We start from the raw sequence: 21272 nt of genomic DNA, 5'->3' as shown, positions 1-21272 counted from the left end.
AGAATTATCTTGTTTTACGACCCGGCAACTTATGTAAAGTAGGGTATTATTTAAATCATAATAATATTCACCACTTCCCGATATGAAAAATTCAAGTGGTGCATTGTCCGCCAGAGCCGCAATAGGCTGAACTTCAATGAATATCGATTTCTCGACAGAAACCTGCGTAGGAGGTTTTTGAAAAATATCCAGTTCTGATTTCATGCACTCCACCGAAGCATCATGTATGAAGGCCATGTTATATATAATATATTTATTTTATATATTTTTCCTAAAAGATGTCTTCAACACTGCGTCTTACTCTTTTCTGGTGTTTGCGTCTTGCGGGTGTGATTTTATTCATGAGCATTGGTGGGGGCGAATAGCGAACACACCTTTTTCTTTTTTCTGTTTTTTAGCAACATAAACAATACCGGAGCCTTCCTGAGGAGGTGTGTTTAGCCTATTCATAGCGGCTGCTGAGAAAGAGGCAATGGCATCCTTAGCAATATTTGAAACAGCTGTCTTTACATGGGGTTTTACTAATTCGAGTCCTTTTCTCAATAGAGGAACCGCTTTTCTAAATAAGCCTCTAAATATTCCTGCAAGCCCAGCCCCATACATGTACTCATCACCGCGAAAACCCTCTAAACCGTGGCCTGTCTGAGCAATATAGTAGCGGGCATAAATGGTCGGATCTCCGTAAACACGTTGCGACACCATTTTGACGTGTCAATCACAACGCGGTCTGAAATGTAATCGCAAAATAGTTTTTCCGTACTTGAATTTAACAGGCGTACCCTGATCAGTCAAGATAGAGATGCTTACAGAATCAAAGTGCTGTTTGCATAGAGGTACATAATCAGGTCTTGTGTATTGAAGTGTGATGATCTCCCCACTTTTACCAGTCACCTGCGCAGTTCTCAGAAGCTGGACGTAAGAATCTACGACTAGCTGATGGTTAATAATGTCTGAGTAAACAAATAAGGTATAAAATCCGTTCATGATATCTGCGTAGCTCTTCTCCTTGGGGCTAATCACACTATTATCATAGGCCTCAATATAAGGTGGTAGCCCTAAAATATGAGACAATTTTGGGCCTGGAGCAAAATGTATCGTGGGGGAATCCGATAGAGTAACACTTCTCTTCACTTCATCATAGCGAAGTTTAAAAGGTTCGGAAGCCATTTTCAAGCTGTCAATGCATTCATTAATAGCCCTTATAAGGTCCGAAATATTTAAATAATAGCCTGCTTTTACGAAATATTCTCTTAGAACATCCCCTCGTTTTCCAAGAAAAAATGTGCCTTCGCTATTTTCGAAAGTAAACCAGGTGTGGGGATACTGAAATTCTGTGAGGGCAACTTCATATGGACCTACAAGATGTACAGGCTTTGCCAGTTTAGTGGTAAAAGTCGAAATCGTGTTGTCTGGGAATAGCTTACTTGATGCATTACACGCTAGGGTAATATAAAATGATCCAGAATCCATGATTAGAGGTCCGTCAGCTGGTTTTGTTTAATCCAAGTATTAAATTTTTCCGGATATCCCTTCCATTTAACAAGATACAGGGTGGACCCTCTGACGCGCTTTTTTCTTAATACTTTTTCTATTTTGTAGATGCGATTCTCATCCGCTGTGACTTTTTGTAGTTCTTCCTTATAAAATGACCCAATCACAGGTTCTCCGTACAAATCCACGATTTTGTAGAGAGGAAAATGGAATTTTGTGTTAATTTCGGTTATGATAAATATTTCATCGGTATATGATTGTTCATATGCTTTCATAAATGTACGTTTATATTGGACCAAACGTACATTGTCGCCAATTTTAAAAGAAGGCTTAATACGTTTATTTTTCATGCTTGAGCCATAAATATTTTTCCATATTTGTAGTGAATTTTTGCTTGTAACATCAATTGGTCTACATCGAATGGTAGAATGATAGGTTCGATTGTAGCTATCAACCAAATCTGGTAAAATATCAATATACCTATTAGTGTTATTTTTCGTAAAATACCGCCACATTCGAGTTTTTAATGTACGATTAAACCGCTCCACAATAGAGGCCTTAACTGCGTTATTCGTAAGATAGTGCAGAATATCATACGTTTTACAAAGACGATTCATCGACAAATTAATAAATTCTTTGCCCCGATCCGTCTGTAATTTCTTCGGTATGCGCTTATCATTTTGAAATATCAGCTCGAATGAACAGGCTACAGCGGCTCCAGTCTTGTTTGATAAGGCTACGCACCACGCAAATTTTGATAGGCAATCAATCACGGTAAGGATATATTTAACATTATCATTTTCCTTCGAATAGTCAATTAAACTCACTAAATCTCCTTGCCACAATGCATCCATGTTTGAGACCATGATCTTATTTGTCAGAAATCTTTTTCTCACAGGTTTGTGCAACAAATAGCTATCCTGGTTATTTAACCAATCACGCACAATTGATTTTTTAATTCCGTAATCTCTAGTTTCTCTATATAATTTATCAATCCCACCATAGGAGCCGGAGGCTTGAGGGGTAAAATACTGGTTCTCTAATATTTTTTCATCGTGTCTAGAAGACATCGTCTCATGAACCAATGCCGTCTTTATCAGAAAATCAAAATGTATAAAATGAAATTAAATGTGGAATGTAATACAAATATATAGTGCTTGATTTCAGTATGAGTATATCATGATTGCTTGGGGGCCAGCATGATGGGCTGTAACTGGGAGGCTCTTGTGGGTGTTAACTGGAGGTGTAGACTTTCTGCTGATTGCTTGAGGACTTTTGGTAAGGCGTAACAGGGATGTGAATGAAGGCGGAGCGATCCTTGCAGTTTGGCTTTAAAACAGGTCATTAGGTGATGTCCTTACACACATTCAGCATTAGAAACAGTTTCCTGTTATACTGGGCAGCTACTTCTACTCTTTAAAATAGTAAGTATTAACACATTATTTAATTAATATTATTGTCAATTGCTTTCCACTGCATAGTTATAGTTAATAATGTTAAAAATTGTATTTTCCTTAAAATAGATTAACTCATTTAGAAGAAATTTAGATATTTAATACAATATTTATTTGATGTATAATTATTTAATTGATGTTTGCATTGTATTTTCCTTAGCATAGATTTACTCATTTAGAAGAAATTTAGATATTTAATACAATATTTATTTGATGTATAATTATTTAATTGATGTTCGCGTATAATTTTATTTGCCTTTTGTATCATTTATCATATAGTATATAAAATGTATTTCTATGGCATAGACTTAGATTATAATTTTATATGATAGTACTTCCCACCGCATAGTTATAGTAAATAATTTTAAAAGTATAATAGTATTCACAATTTAAATCATTTTAGTTAAGATGGAAGACTACGACTTTGAACAAGCCGAGCCTCTTCTTACGAGCACACAATGCGACCAACTAGGTAGGTCTTATATTGAATATAATGAACGGAGTGTTAGACAATCTGATTAAAGTTTTGTTTTGTATATTAATTATATAATATTTTGCTCTTTTTCAGAAGAGTCACTAAACAGCGCCTTTCCTCAGATACTTCAGACTTTGGCTTCCATAAATGCATACCCTTTAGGGCCTTTCAATGCTGGCGGAGAATCAAGTACTGAAACTTCACATTATGCTATCACTGGTAAGCTGTATATTTGTATAATAACTGCTTTAATCATATGTAGACGTGAAACTAAATACAATTTCTCATACAGATGCTGAGATGCTGCAAGCGGACGATAAGCAAGAAAACGTCCATGTTACTGAACCTGTAAATCTGGCGAATCCGCTGCGGAGGCAACAAACATATCAAAAAGGTAAGAACATATGGAAAAAAGTAACATCTCTTTGAAAAAAGAGTCCGTATGTATGCAGGGATGAAATTTCCCCTAATTTCTTATACAGGTGACCAACACTTGAAAGAATGCTATAATGTTGATGGGCCCATGGTTTCTAACAATCCTAAAAAGCTGCGGAAACCACGAAACACATCGCTCAAGATTAGGGCACCCAGGGTTTCTATCAGGCCTAGCGGGAAACCAAAAAATATGGCGCTGCTGTTTCGAAAAGGTACTGTGAGCTTGAAAACAATAGATAATCAGTATCGTGAAGAAAATCATTTCAGGCATGTCTAATAGTTTTATTTTATTTACGGCAGATAAACGAGCGGCAAGAAAAAGGCTATATTCAAATGAAAATACATCCATCCCACTGACGGTGAATAGTGAGACACCTATTAACCCAGAGCATGCAGAAGACCAATACCCAGAACAATCTTGTAAGTATATATTTCGTTTTTCTGTAATAATGATAATAATCTTTATTTATTTAGAGCTTACATATTCTGCAGAGATTTATAATTCAGCTATTCCTAGACATCCAGTCATAAGTAACAGTTATCAAAACAATAATTAAAGCAAAATTAATGAGGCCCCTGCTCATAACGGGTACAACCTAAAATACTATCTTTATACAAACACTTATATGTGTTTCTTCACTATCTGGTACATGTAACATTTCCATTGTTACTCAAGCTTCATGGACATCTGACACATGTAACTTTTTTCTTTTAGATACAAAGAATATGCTAAAAAAAGATGCACAGCCGTTGCTGCAGCCTCAAGTACTGCAGGAGCATACTTACGGGCCAACGCAGATCCCCCCACAAAGAGTTAATCCGGCAGTGAGATCAACTCCGCTTTCACCAATCATTGTTCTGTCGGATGAAGAAATTCCTGTGAAACGCAAGCAACCTAGGAAGGCGGTACCGAAGTCTTCGACCCGAAAATATAACGCCGACTCAGCTGCACCCAATAATACACATTCAATCATTTCCGTGGACGGTGTGGCACAAGCTGAACGTGAAGCCATCAACAGAGAAATTGATCAGCTTGCTGAGGGTAAGAAGACCTCTAATCTGGACAATATACGTGTGTGTCATACTATACACCCTGCAGATATTACTTTTGCAGGAACGTCTAATGAATTTGCAATTGTACATCCTTTAAAGAGACGAACAGTATCAACCCAGACCCGGAGGGCAAGTAAAAAACAAAAAGTACATAATACCCCAATTACCCCTGGGTGGCCTGAAGAACAGTATAAGGTGTTTCATGATATGGCGCCTCAGTACCTAAATTACAAAAACGTTATTACTCATCTTAAATATTTCTGTGACACTTATGAAAGGTTACAAACTGCGGCCCCAACACCTGACATTGTTGATGAGCTATATGCGTTCCAAAGAGACTGTGCAGATGGTCCATCAGTCTTTGTGAAATCAAATAAAAATAATTCAATGTGACTAGGCTTAGTTGGTTATGGTCTGCAGAAACTGTCTAAAATATCTCCACAAAGGGGTTATAGATCGAGAACAATTAAACGCGCTCAAAGGTTGTTGATTAGCGCAAGACGTTCACTAGCAGCTAGAAGCCTGCGAGAGCCAACTCACAGACCGATAACTACACAAAACCCTCAGCTGTTGATACATGCACAGAGTCCCTCGTTTCACAGCCATGATCCCCCTAGGGGTGTTAGCCCCGATGTGTCTCCAATCGCTCAAAGCTTTGAGCCTCTTGAAACACAGGCTGAAAATGTACATGATGTTGCAGCTGACGGTCATGTTGATGAAAATGTACGGGACATAGATGAAAATGGACATGATGATGCATCTGATGGTTATGTTGATGATAATGTACAGTACGTAGATCATTCAGTATTTTTACAACATTTTTATCACCATCAAAGAGATGTCCGCAATTTCAATGCTCGCATGTATATTGATCATTTCAGATTTGTAAATTTAGACCGCATTCAATCATTCGTAGAGGCCCTAAACATTGTGCATGGAGCCATTCAGTCTTTACTGGACAGAGTTATCAGAGATATTGACCCTGGAGACTTTGTTCAGTTAAGGCTTGAAGGCGGTGACACGTTAGATCCCATTTTCACTACAAAACAGACAAGGGAGGATTTTAGTTCTGAAGCATTCTTAAATGCCGTAGCTCGCACATTGCAAAGCAATGCTGAATGCTTAGCAAACAGCTCCCTGAAATTAGTCGTAACAATTATTAAAAACAAACGCGGAGGCATAAAAAGACGTCTGAAATCTATAGCGAGTAGTCAAATCATTAAGCAAAAGAGACGCTGGTTATATGACTATAAAAATTACAGCACAAACCTGTGCTTTGCAGCTAGCGTGTGCGCTCTGATCACTGACACTGATGTTGGTGATACAGTTTTCCTGAATCGTGCTAAATCCATACACGTGGCCCTGGCTATCCCTGAGGACCAACTTATAAGTTTTAGTGATATTGAAGCTTTTGAGAAACATCTGGGTATCAACATTAAAGTATTATACTACAGTCAGGGCGACTGGCGATATTTTCAAACAGGTAATACCCCTAGTGCTAGAACTATTTTCATATTGCATCATGATAATCACTACTACGGTATCAAAAATATGAAGGGCTTTATCGGCGCGGATTACTTTTGTCAAAGATGCAATTCGTTGTTTCATCACAAATTTAATCATTCGTGTCAATATTTTGCAAGGCTTGTCAAAGAGAGAGATGTGTGGAGAGAACCGACACGGATCAGCCACCTCGCTGTCCAATTTGTCGTGTGTTTTGTCGGTCCAGTGAGTGCTTAGACCACCACACTCGTTTATCTGCAGATAATCCAACATTCTGCAGACTTAAAATATTTTGTGATAAATGTCATCATTTTGTCCCCAGAGAAAGTGATTCCGAACATAAATGTAAAGGATTGCGTTGTCCTGTCTGTCGCAGACGTTTAAATAAATTTGATGAGCACCTTTGTTACATGCGCCGGTATGTACCAAAGGAGGTGACAGATCAATATATATTTTATGACTTTGAATGTATGCAGGAGACAGGTACTCACATCCCAAATTATATTTATGCTACGACGCTGTATGGTAGCCCCTCCTGGGAGTTTGAAGGTAAATCAGCAACTCATGATTTTGTGCAATTCTTTACATCCGGTAAATTTTCTGGATATACGTTTATAGCCCACAATGCTGGAAGATACGATGCATACTTTATTGTTAAGGAACTGATTTCTGAAAAACTCTGTGTGAAATTGATATCCCGAGGCGGTCGTCTCTTGTGTGTAACGCTGCCTGATTTGGAACTGAGGTTTATTGACTCCCTAAATTTCATACCGATGAAACTTAGTAAGATGCCGCAGGCTATGGGATTCTCAGGTTCAAAAGGACATTTCCCCCACTTTTTTAACACCGAAGAAAATCAAAACTATGTGGGTCCCCTACCAGCTGTAAAATATTATGGGGTAGAGTACATGTCACCTAGTGAGAAAGGGGAATTCATGGAGTGGTATGAGAAACAGGAAAATACAACTTTTGACTTTAATTCTGAACTAAAGTCTTACTGTAAACAAGATGTTGAGATTCTGAGACACTCATGTGAACTTTACAGGGAGCGTGTCATGGAAATGACGCAGAAAAATGTTAAAATATACTGTAAGCGAGAAAAGAAAAAAATTGAAGTGTCCAGATGTGTTGATCCTTTTCAACTCGTAACCCTTGCATCTGTATGTATGTCAATGTACAGGTTTAAATTTCTTCCAAAAAAGACCATTGCCATTTTACCGGGTGATAATTATCATAAGACACAAAAACACTTTTCATCACCCGCTATACAGTGGCTCATGTATGTATCCCACAGAGAGAACATAGCAATCCAACATGCTTTAAGAGGTGGTGAAAAACGAGTAGGAAAATATTTTTTAGACGGTTATGCCTATGTTAATGACAGACATATCGCATTCGAATTTCTGGGGTGTTTTTATCATGGGTGCCCCATCTGCTATAATGAATACGATTCAAATAAGGTCACAAACACCTCCTATGGTCAATTATATTATGCCTTTTTAGCTAAAAGACTTTTTCTGCAGTGGTGTGGCTACACAGTGAGAGTCCTGTGGGAACATGAATGGAATGAAATGATTCAAAAAGATACTAATCTTCAATCATTTCTTCTCCAAATGGAATTCCCTACCCCTTTAGACCCCCGCGATGCTCTTTATGGGGGACGTACTAATGCCATTAAACTTTATCACCAACTGAAACCTGGGGAGACACTACATTACTATGATTTCGCCAGCCTGTATCCATTTGTAAACAAGACTAAAACATATCCCGTTGGTCATCCATACATTATCTATGAGGGATTTGGGTTCATTAAAAATTACTTTGGTATTGCCAAAGTCAAGGTCTACCCTCCGAGGGATTTATTTTTTCCTGTTCTACCGGTAAAACTCAACAAAAAATTATTGTTTCCTCTATGCTACACATGCTCTGTAAATTCGCAGACAGAGGAATGTACACATAGTGATGAAGAGCGGGCTCTGACAGGTACATGGTGCACTATAGAGCTTGAGATGGCCATAGAGAAAGGCTATAGGATATCCCACATCTATGAAATTTGGGATTTTCCTAAAACCAGTGATCGCCTGTTTTCTCGGTACATTAAATTACATCTTAGGGATAAGCAGGAGGCATCAGGCTATCCCAGCTGGTGCACTGATGACAGTAAGAAACAACAGTACATTGATTCCTTTCTTGACAAAGAAGGGGTGCAGTTACGCTCTGAAAATATAGGAGAGAACCCTGCTAAGAGACAGATCTCCAAACTTTTCTTAAATTCTTTATGGGGAAAGTTTGCCCAGAAATCTAATTTACCATGTACCTGCATTATTAGCGATCCTGATGAACTGTTTCAACATGTTTTTTTACCGTATTACGATGTTTCGATGTTGCATTTTATTGATGATGAAACCGCAACAATAGATTGGAAATATACAGAAGGGCACCACACCATCAACAAGAACACAAATATTTTTATAGCCTGTTTTACAACAGCGTATGCTAGACTAGAGCTTTACTCTCTGCTGGACAGGCTGCAGGAAAGGTGCCTTTATCACGATACTGATTCTGTTATCTTTGTGCAGAGAGAAGGTGAGTGGAGTCCTCCTTTAGGTGATTACCTGGGGGAATTGACCAGTGAGATACCTGATGACACTTACATCACTGAGTTTGTATCTGCTGGCCCAAAGACCTACGGATACAAACTCAACACCGGTAAAACTGTCTTAAAAGTGAAGGGAATAACATTAAATGTTGGTAATGCTCAATCTATTAATTTCAGCAGTCTAAAAGATCTTGTTCTGGACTACCCGCATAATTCTGATTCTGAAATGCAAAAACGTATTGTCGTAGAGCAGCCCGGCATTGTGAAAAATAAAAAGTTCTGGTCCGTTGAAACAAGACTTCTTCGAAAAACCCAAAAGTGTGTTTACACAAAGCGCAGACTATTAGACGATTTTACCACCGTGCCATTTGGATATTAATTGTGACTCATGATGGACCCACGTTTGCAACATCCATTCTCGTGTATTCTAGCAGGCCCGTCTAATTCTGGAAAAAGTTACTTTGTAAAACAATTGTTACATAATATTGACACTCATTTTTCTCATAAACCTGATAATACTGTTTGGTTTTATTCCTGCTGGCAGAAATTATATGATGAAATCTCTCTTTCTTTTCCCTTCATCAGATTTGTGGAGGGTCTGCCGCATACATTCGTAGATGATGAATTATTCCCTCCTGAAAAGGTAAATTTGACTATTGTTGACGATCTCATGGAGAGTGCTAGTGATAACTGCGAAATAGAAAAAGCATTTACCAAGTATGTCCACCACAGAAATTTCAGCATTTTCTACCTGGTACAAAACATATTTTGTCAAGGAAAGAAAAGCCGCACGATAAATTTAAACACAAAGTACATGGTCCTTTTTAATAACCCACGGGATAAATTGCAAATTGTAACACTAGCGCGACAAATGTATCCAGGAAAAACACGCTATTTCTTAGAAGCTTTTGAGGATGCCACATGGGTGCCTTATGGGTATTTGTTGCTAGACTTAAGAGCGGATACCCCTGAGGACCTTCGCTTGAGGACGGACCTGTTTCCTCCAGCGTTACCAGCTGTGTATGTTCAAAAGAAAAATACTTCTAAAAAGTGAATTTTAAACAAAATCAGACATTTTACACTGCGACCATAGTGTTGTAAAGATGTCGGAGAGAATACGGCGTAACTGGAAGCTCTTAAAAACACTGGTGAAGGCCCCACCTTCTATCAGAAAATCTATTTTGTGCAATGCGAGTCATGATTTAATTACAGCTATAGGGGAGATTGCATTAAACATCTTAAAAGGTCGAATCCCTCTGAAAGAGCGACAAAAAAATATACTAAAAAAGTGGCGAAAAGCTATAAAATCCATGAGTAATAAATCTCACAGCATAAAGAAAAAGAAGCAGCTACTAAAGCAGACTGGTGGCTTTATAGGTCCTCTTTTAGGCTTTGCAATCCCAATAATAACAAGCCTGCTTGCCGGCAAATAATGGAACATACCGAGAAAATGTATCTTGTTCCCAAGCAGGAGCTAATCAAACTTCGGCCCCCTATTACAGACATTCGCCAAAGCATTATCCAACGTCTTGATGGTGAAATTAGTGAGATTTTACAGCGTCGTGACATGCCGGATGACGTGAAAATTAAAAAATATAGTGATGTACTGCAAAGATATTTGGTTCATGCTAAACAAGATGCTAAGGAGCTATCAACTTTAAAGATCATTAACACTCCAGAATCTGATCACCAACAATTGTCAAATTCACCCGTTGATAAAAGCCCCGCTGTCAATGAAATTGTAAGTCATGTAAATCCACGATATGAAAAGAATGCAGAACTTCTACTAAACAAGATGTTGCAAAACACAAATATTACATCGTGGAATGATAAAAGTGAGTTTATTTTCAAAGGAACTGTAATACCCGGCTCTAATATGCTGGATTTGGTGCGTAACACAACTCAGAGCCATGCCGTAACTGGCAGGAATTTACCAAGGGGCTGGAATACATTTATGCACGCTATGGCCGAGTTAAATATGCCATCCACAGTTGTGGGCGCTACTAGAGTCCATTTAGATAAATTAAAAATGCCCATGAATGAAACTGATGGCGAGTATAATCCTCGAGCCCTATCCACCCCCAGTCGGGCGATCCGTCCTTTACACTTCTCACCATTAGGTATCACACAAGGTCCACTGATGCCTAAAAAAAGTACTGTTCCATTACTACAGTCCATGTGGCTCACTATGTAACATTGGTTCTGTTCAATTGTAATGCATTAAATTATTATATAAGAAATGTGATGTATATATTTATAATATTAAATATACAAATTGTTACAGTGGGGCAAAAAAGTATTTAGTCAGTCAGCAGTAGTGCAAGTTCCACCACTTAAAAAGATGAGAGGTGTCTGTAATTTACATCATAGGTAGACCTCAACTATGGGAGACAAACTGAGAAAAAAAAATCCAGAAAATCACATTGTCTGTTTTTTTTTCATTTTATTTGCTGCCGTGGGCGGAGTTCGCCTTGAACAACGCTGTGGCCGACTCCACCGGTCAGACCCCATTCCTCTTAAATTACGGCCAGCATCCGCGCGTCCCCGTGGCCATGCCTGTGTCGTCCACCGACTCTAGGGTGGTGGAAGCACGTGACATTTGGGATCGCACGCAGGATGGTATCCGGGCCTCCAAGGAGAGAATGAGGTCCTCCGCTAACACTCGCCGGCATCCTGCACTGACCTTCGCCCCTGGTGACTTAGTGTGGTTCTCCGCTCGAAACATCAGGCTGCGGGTGGAATCTGCTAAGTTCGCACCACGCTATATTGGCCCCTTCAAGGTCCTCGAGCAGATCAACCCTGTGGTCTACCGCCTGGCCCTTCCACCTCACTTGGCTATCTCGGACACGTTTCATGTGTCTCCTTAAGCCGGTTCACATGTCCCGCTTTTCTGAGCCATCTGCTGGGTCATCAGACCTGTCGTCAGACAAGTTTGGGGTCAATGCCATTGTGGGTTGCAAGGTGATGTGGGGCAAAAGGTTTTACTTGGTGGATTGGAAGGGTCATGGTCCAGAGGCTCGGACCTGGGAGCTGGTGGAGAACATCCACACTGCTCTTCTCATGGAGGAATTTGAGCGGAGCGAGGCTCAGAGAGGAGGGGGCCCTAGGAGGGGGGTAATGTTAGGCATCGGGTTCCTGTCACTGCTCAGCGGGAATCCTGAGCCTTGCTTCTGGCGGTCTCCCATTCCTCTCCAGCCGCATAGGAGGTTGCACAGCAAACTCGTCGGTCCCGGCACTCTGCCCAGACCAGGTCCGTGGGTTTGCTTACTGCTGCCACCTCTGGCACAGCTATGGCAATGCATGCTGCTCAGTAGCGAGCTTCTCCAGGGACTAAGTCCCCATGTCGGGCCACTGAGCATGCCCGTGGAGTGATCTCCCATTGGAGATCGAAGGTCACGTGCTCAGGTCCTGCCCATGTTCGGATTGGCCCATCCGAGAAGCCAGGAAGGTCCCGGATGCTCGCGGCTATAAAAGGTTCGCATGGCCGCTCGGCCATGCGCTAGGATAGACTGTATTTTCAGACTATTAGGAGTGAGTGGTGTATGCACATATGAATGTCTCTGGTGACTGACTCATTATGAAACCCCTACCCTTGGTACGCATGTGTTGTGCAGCCTAGCCTGCTAGCGCCCAGGCTTAGGCGTAGGTAGGTCAGAGTTTGAGTCAGGTATTAGTCATCATCAGTGACTTGGCACGCCTCAGTGCACGTGCTCCACACTCCATAGCCAATGTCTATAGCGGCGCTCGTAGCAGCAACGCCACGCGCTAAGCGGGCTTAGAGGGACTCTAACCCCGTGTCCTTGGGGTAGAGTTCTGTGGCCGTTTGCTGTGCGCTCTTTGGCCGGGCTCTGTGAGCTAAACAGGCTCCGGCATCCACTTCCAGCGGTTGTGCGGCTCTGTGAATTAACAGAGTCCGCTCCTGTTCACATTGGGTGACGTAACCAACGTGTGACTGTTTTTACACCGCTCCATTCTCTCGCCATTATCTAGCAGCAGTGTGCACGGTGGACCCCGGGCTGCGAACGTACCTACTACGACTTTATAATTTGGTGCGTTCCGCCAGCCTTAACACAAGTGCTGGTAATATCCCAAAAGTAATAGGAATAAAAAAATAAATTTTAACCATGCCAAAGAACGGCTCAATTCTGGATTTACTAGCAGAGGGATACAGTGAGTGTCATGTTGCCTCCATCCTTAAAATTTGTTAAATGGCAGTCCACTACAACAAGGTCAAGCAGACATTGGGGACAACAAAGCTACAGACAGGCAGAGGGCAAAAACGACTCTCCACTGACTAAGGATTGAACCACAAAAGAGTGGAGTAAGGTAATCTCTGATGAGTCTAATTTTCAGCTTTGCCCAATACCTGGTCATCTAATGGTTAGACGGAGACCTGGAGAAGCATACAAGCCACAGGGTCTTGCACTCACTGTGAAATTTGGTGGAGGATCGTTGATGATCTGGGGATGCTTCAGCAAGGCTTGAATTGGGCAGGTTAATCTTTGCGAAGGACGTATGAATCAAGCCGCATACAAGGTTATTCTGGAAAAACAGTTGATTCCTTCTGCTCAGGCAATGTTCCCCAACTCTGAGGACTGGTTTTTCCAGCAGGCAAGGTGCCATGCCACATAGGCAGGGCTGCACCTATAATGAGGCGATTTGAGCCAGCTGCTGAAGCGGCAGGCAGCAGGGGGTGGCATTTTGCGCTCTGCTACCCGCAGCACCTACAATTTAGTCTCTGCACGCTGGTGCTGCGGTAGCGTGCAGAGCCTTGTAATTGATGAGGTCACAGGAGCGAAGGAGTCAGGGCACCCTGATCATGTGACCCCTGACTCCTCCCCTCGTGTGACCTCATCACAGGTCCTGTGGCACAGCCCTCAGTGTGTGCAGGACTCTGCTGTGCTTGTTGTCATGGTGCTGGATCAGTAAGTTTATTTGTGGGGTCGGGGGGGTTACAGGGTGGATGTAGCAGAGCCGTGTGTGCGAGGTGTACAGAGCAGAGCCATGTGTGTGCGAGGTGTACGGAGCAGAGCCATGTGTGTACGAGGTTTACAGAGCAGAGCCACATGTGCAAGTTGTACGGAGCAGAGCCATGTGTGTACAGGGTGTACGGAGCAGAGCCACGTGTGTACAGGGTGTACGGAGCAGAGCCGCGTGTGTACAGGGTGTACAGAGTGGAGCCGCATGTGTGAGGTGTACGGAGCAGAGCCATGTGTGTATAGGGTGTATGGAGCGGAGCCGCGCATGTGCGAGGTTTTACGGAGCAGAGCCATGTGTGTTCAAGGTGTGCGGAGCCGTGCCGCACGTGTGTGAGATGTACGGAGTGGAGTCGCTTGTGTGTGAGGTATACGGAGCGGAACCGCATGTGTATGAGGTGTACGGAGCGGAGCTGTGCATGTACGAGGTGTACGGAGCGAAGCCACGGGTGTACAGAGCAGAGCCGCATGTGCATGGGGCATACAAAACGGAGCCCTGTGTGTACAGAGCGGAGTCGCGTGTGTTCGAGGAGTATTGAGCAATGCCGTATGTGTACAAGGTTTGCGGAGTGGAGCCATGTGTGTACAAGGTGTACAGAGCGTGGCCACGTGTGTAAAAGGTGTACGGAGCAGAGCCGCAAGCGTACAAGGTTTGCGGAGTGGAGTCGTGTGTGTGCGAGGTGTACAGAGCGGAGCCATGTGTGTACGAGGCATAAAAAGCGGAACCGTGTGTGTATGAGGTGTGCAGAGCCATACGTGTACAAGGTGCATGGTGGGGAGCATTCATACCTCCCAGCGGGACAGATCCGATTTTGAGAGAGAGTCTTCCCCAGCCGGGAGCTTACTTTTCCGATGAACACAGGACTACACGGCGGAGCCCAGTGGAACACTTTAAAATTCACACGTGACGTTCCACCCGAAGTGACGTTCTAGAAGCCGACTGGAAATGAGGCAGTTTTGGGAGGAGATTGTGACGGACCCATGGAGGCACTTTAGGGAATGCTTCAGATCCATCACCATGTCCTCCTCCAACAGCGCAGACAGCAGGATCGCCTTGGACTCAGGGATTCCAGCCATGTGAGCGGATCATGATCTTTCTTTCTTTCTCTAATCTTTCTTTTATTCTTTCTCTCTCTCTCTGTTCTTTCTTTCCTCTCTCTCTCCTTTCTTTCTTTCCTTCTTTCTTTCTCTCTGTTCTTTCTTTCTTTCTTTCCCTTTCTTCTGTCTTTCCCCTCTTTCTTTCTCTCTCTGTTTGTTCTTTCTTTCTCTCTCTGTTTTCTTTTTTCTCTCTGTTGTTTCTTTCCTTTCCTCAGTACCAGTAGAATAAGAGGGGTAGGAAACTAGGTGGCACTGGTCACATTGAGCCTCTCATACTTTTACTGGTGTATAATCATATGCTCTGAATATATGGGGCCCATAACACTGTATGAAGTAATATATGGGGCCCATTATACTGTAGGAAGAAAGATATGGGGCCCATAACACTGTATGAAGTAATATATGGGGCCCATTATACTGTATAAAGCAATATATGGGGCCCATTATACTGTATGAAGAAATATATGGGGCCCATAATACGGTATGAAGTAATATATGGTCCCAATTATACTGTACGCAGTGATATATGGTGCCCATTATACTGTGTGAAGTAATATAAGGTGCCCATTATGCTGTTTGAAGTAATATATGGTGCCCATTATACTGTATGCAGTAATATATGGTGCCCATTATGCTGTATGAAGTAATATATGGTGCCCATTATACTGTATGAAGTAATATATGGTGCCCATTATACTGTATGAAGTAATATATGGTGCCCATTATACTGTATGAAGAAATATATGGGGCCCATAACACTGCATGACGTAATATATGGGTCCCATAATACTGTATAAAGGAATATATGGTGCCCATTATGCTGTATGAATTAATATATGGGGCCCATAATACTGTATGAAGTAATATATGGTGCCCATTATACTGTATGCATTGATATATGGGGCCCATTATACTGTATGAAGTAATATAAGGTGCCCATTATACTGTATGAAGTAATATATGGGGCCCATTATACTGTAAGAAGAAATATATGAGGCCCATTATACTGTATGAAGTAATATATGGGGCCCATTCTACTGTATGAAGTAATATATGGTGCCCATTATACTATATGAAGTAATATATGGTGCTCATTATGCTGTGTGAAGTAATATATGGGGCCCATTATACTGTATAGAGTAATATATGGGGCCCATTATACTGAATGAAGAAATATATGGGGCCCATAATACCGTATGAAGTAATATATGGTCCCAATTATACTGTACGCAGTGATATATGGTGCCCATTATACTGTGTGAAGTAATATAAGGTGCCCATTATACTGCATGAAGTAATATATGGCGCCCAATATACTGTATGCAGTAATATATGGTGCCCATTATGCTGTTTGAAGTAATATATGGTGCCCATCATACTGTATGACGTAATATATGGGGCCCATTATACTGTATGAAGAAATATATGGGGCCCATAACACTGTATGAAGTAATATATGGGGCCCATTATACTGTATGAAGAAATATATGGGGCCCATAACACTGTATGAAGTAATATATGGGGCCCATTATACTGTATAAAGTAATATATGGGGCCCATTATACTGTATGAAGAAATATATGGGGCCCATAATACGGTATGAAGTAATATATGGTCCCAATTATACTGTACGCAGTGATATATGGTGCCCATTATACTGTGTGAAGTAATATAAGGTGCCCATTATACTGTATGAAGTAATATATGGTGCCCAATATACTGTTTTCAGTAATATATGGTGCCCATTATGCTGTTTGAAGTAATATATGGTGCCCATTATACTGTATGCAGTAATATATGGTGCCCATTATGCTGTATGAAGTAATATATGGTGCCCATTATGCTGTATGAAGTAATATATGGGGCCCATTATACTGTATGAAGAAATATATGGGGCCCATAACACTGTATGATGTAATATATGGGGCCCATCATAATGTATGAAGAAATATATGGGGCCCATATCACTGCATGAAGTAATATATGGGTCCCATTATACTGTATAAAGGAATATATGATGCCCATTATGCTGTATGAATTAATATATGGGGCCCATAATACTGTATGAAGTAATATATGGTGCCCATTATACTGTATGCAGTGATATATGGGGCCCATTATACTGTATGAAGTAATATAAGGTGCCCATTATACTGTATGAAGTAATATATGGGGCCCATTATACTGTAAGAAGAAATATATGAGGCCCATTATACTGTATGAAGTAATATACGGGGCCCATTCTACTGTATGAAGTAATATATGGTGCCCATTATACTATATGAAGTAATATATGATGCTCATTATGCTGTGTGAAGTAATATATGGGGCCCATTCTACTGTATGAAGTAATATATTGGCCCATTATACGGTATGAAGTAATATATGGTGCCCATTATGCTGTATGAAGTAATATATGGGGCCCATTATACTGTATGAAGTAATATATGGTGCCCATTATACTGTATGAAGTAATATATGGCGCCCATAAAACTGTATGAAGTAATATATGGTGCCCACATTATATTACTTCATACAGTTTTATGATCGCCATATATTACTTCATACAGTAATATATGTATAAGGTGCCCATTATGCTGTATGCAGTAATATAAGGTGCCCATTATGCTGTATCAAGTAATATATGGTGCCCATTATACTGTATGCAGTAATATATGGTGCCCATTATGCTGTATGAAGTAATATATGGGGCCCATTATACTGTATGAAGTAATATATGGTGCCCATTATACTGTATGCAGTAATATATGGTGCCCATTATGCTGTATGATGTAATATATGGGGCCCATTATACTGTATGAAGTAATATATGATGCCCATTATGCTGTATGAAGTAATATATGGGGGCTATTATACTGTATGAAGTAATATATGGTGCACATTATACTGTATAAAGTAATATATGGTGCCCATTATACTGTATGAAGTAATATATGGGGCTCATTATGCAGTATGAAATATTTGGGGCCCATTATACTGTATGCAGTAACATATGGGACCCATTATACGGTATGAAGTAATATATGGGGCCCATTATACTGTATGAAGTAATATACGGTGCCCATTATACTGTATGCAGTAATATATGGTGCCCATTATGCTGTATGAAGTAATATATGGGTCCCATTATAGTGTATGAAGTAATATATGGGACCCATTATGCTGTATGAAGATATATATGATGCCCATTATACTGTATGAAGTAATATATGGTGCCCATTATACTGTATGAAGTAATATATGGGGTCCATTATACTGTATGACGTAATATATGGTGCCCATTATACTGTATGCAGTAATATATGGTGCCCATTATGCTGTATGAAGTAATATATGGTGCCCATTATGCTGTATAAAGTAACATATGGTGCCCATTTTGCTGTATGAAGTAATATATGGTGCCCATTATGCTGTATAAAGTAACATACGGTGCTCATTATACTGTATGAAGTAATATATGGGGCCCATAACACTGTATGAAGTAATATATGGGGCCCATTATGCTGTATGAAGAAATATATGGGGCCCATAATACTCCTTAAGCTGGTTCACATGTCCCACTTTTCTGAGCCATCTTCTGGGACATCAGACCTGTCATCAGACGAGTTTGAGGTCAATGCCACCGTGCGTTGCAATGTGATACGGGGCAAAAAGTTTTACTTGGTAGATTGGAAGGGTCATGGTCCAGAGGCTCGGACCTGGGAGCTGGTGGAGAACATCCACGCTGCTCTTCTCATGGTGGAATTTGAGCGGAGCGAGGCGGCCCTAGGAGGGGGGTAATGTTAGGCATCGGGTTCCTGTCGCTGCTCAGCGGGAATCCTGAGCCTTGCTTCTGCCGGTCTCCAATTCCTCTCCAGCCGCATAGGAGGTTGCACAGCAAACTCGTCGGTCCCGGCACTCTGCCCAGACCAGCTCCGTGGGTTTGCTTGCTGCTGCCACCTCTGGCACAGCTATGGCAATGCATGCTGCTCAGTAGCGAGATTCTCTAGGGACTAAGTCCCCATGTCGGGCCACTGAGCATGCCCATGGAGTGATCTCCCATTGGAGATCGAAGGTCACGCGCTCAGGTCCTGCTCATGTTCGGATTGTCCCATCCGAGAAGCCAGGAAGGTCCCGGACGCTCGCGGCTATAAAAGGTTCGCTCGGCCATGCGCTAGGATAGACTGTATTTTCAGACTATTAGGAGTGAGTGGTATATGAACATATGAATGTCTCTGGTGACTGACTCATTATGAAACCCCTACCCTTGGTACGCATGTGTTGTGCAGCCTAGCCTGCTAGCGCCCAGGCTTAGGCGTAGGTAGGTCAGAGTTTGAGTCAGGTATTAGTCATCATCAGTGACTTGGCACGCCTCAGTGCACGTGCTCCACACTCCATAGCCAGTGTCCATAGCGGCGCTCGTAGCAGCAACGCCGCGCGCTCAGCGGGCTTAGAGGGACTCTAACCCCGTGTCCTTGGGGTAGAGTTCTGTGGCCGTTTGCTGTGCGCTCTTTGGCTGGGCTCTGTGAGCTAAACAGGCTCCGGCATCCACTTCCAGCGGTTGTGCGGCTCTGTGAATTAACAGAGTCCGCTCCTGTTCACATTGGGTGAGGTAACCAACGTGTGACTGGTTTTGCACCGCTCCATTCTCCCACCATAATCTAGCAGCAGTGTACCACCTCTGCACGGTGGACCTCGGGCTGCGAACGCACCTACTGCGACTTTATAATTTGGTGCGTTCCGCCAGCCTTAACACAAGTGCTGGTAATATCCCAAAATAGGAATGAAAAAATAAATTTTAACCATGCCAAAGGAGTTGAAAAGAAAAGTCTTGAGTGAGGAAAAGAACGGCTCAATTCTGGATTTACTAGCAGAGGGATACAGTGAGTGTCATGTTGCCTCCATCCTTAAAATTTGTTAAATGGCAGTCCACTACAACAAGGTCAAGCAGACATTGGGGACAACAAAGCTACAGACAGGCAGAGGGCAAAAACGACTCTCCACTGACTAAGGATTGAACCACAAAAGAGTGGAGTAAGGTAATCTCTGATGAGTCTAATTTTCAGCTTTGCCTAATACCTGGTCATCTAATGGTTAGACGGAGACCTGGAGAGGCACACAAGCCACAGGGTCTTGCACTCACTGTGAAATTTGGTGGAGGATCGTTGATGATCTGGGGATGCTTCAGCAAGGCTTGAATTGGGCAGGTTAATCTTTGCGAAGGACGTATGAATCAAGCCGCATACAAGGTTATTCTGGAAAAACAGTTGATTCCTTCTGCTCAGGCAATGTTCCCCAACTATGTGGACTGGTTTTTCCAGCAGGCAAGGTGCCATGCCACATAGGCAGGGCCGCACCTATAATGAGGCGATTTGAGCCAGCTGCTGAAGCGGCAGGCAGCAGGGGGTGGCATTTTGCGCTCTGCTACCCGCAGCACCTACAATTTAGTCTCTGCACGCTGGTGCTGCGGTAGCGTGCAGAGCCTTGTAATTGATGAGGTCACAGGAGCGAATGAGTCAGGGCACCCTGATCATGTGACCCCTGACTCCTCCCCTCGTGTGACCTCATCACAGGTCCTGTGGCACAGCCCTCAGTGTGTGCAGGACTCTGCTGTGCTTGTTGTCATGGTGCTGGATCAGTAAGTTTATGTGTGGGGTCGGGGGGGGTTTACAGGGTGGATGTAGCAGAGCCGTGTGCGCGAGGTGTACAGAGCAGAGCCATGTGTGTGTGAGGTGTACGGAGCAGAGCCATGTGTGTACGAGGTTTACGGAGCAGAGCCACATGTGCAAGGTGTACGGAGCAGAGCCATGTGTGTACAGGGTGTACGGAGCAGAGCCACGTGTGTACAGGGTGTACGGAGCAGAGCCGCGTGTGTACAGGGTGTGCAGAGCGGAGCCGCATGTGTGAGCTGTACGGAGCAGAGCCATGTGTGTATAGGGTGTATGGAGCGGAGTCGCGCATGTGCGAGGTTTTACAGAGCAGAGCCATGTGTGTGCAAGGTGTGCGGAGCCGTGCCGCGCGTGTGTGAGATGTACGGAGCGGAGTCGCTTGTGTGTGAGGTGTACGGAGCGGAACCGCATGTGTATGAGGTGTACGGAGCGGAGCTGTGCGTGTACGAGGTGTACGGAGCGAAGCCACGGGTGTACAGAGCAGAGCCGCATGTGCATGGGGCATACAAAATGGAGCTC

The sequence above is a fragment of the Dendrobates tinctorius genome, unplaced genomic scaffold, assembly GCF_039654945.1.
Source record: "Dendrobates tinctorius isolate UK_male_01 unplaced genomic scaffold, ASM3965494v1 ptg000012l, whole genome shotgun sequence".
Taxonomy (NCBI): domain Eukaryota; kingdom Metazoa; phylum Chordata; class Amphibia; order Anura; family Dendrobatidae; genus Dendrobates; species Dendrobates tinctorius.
This window is presented reverse-complemented; position numbering follows the sequence as displayed.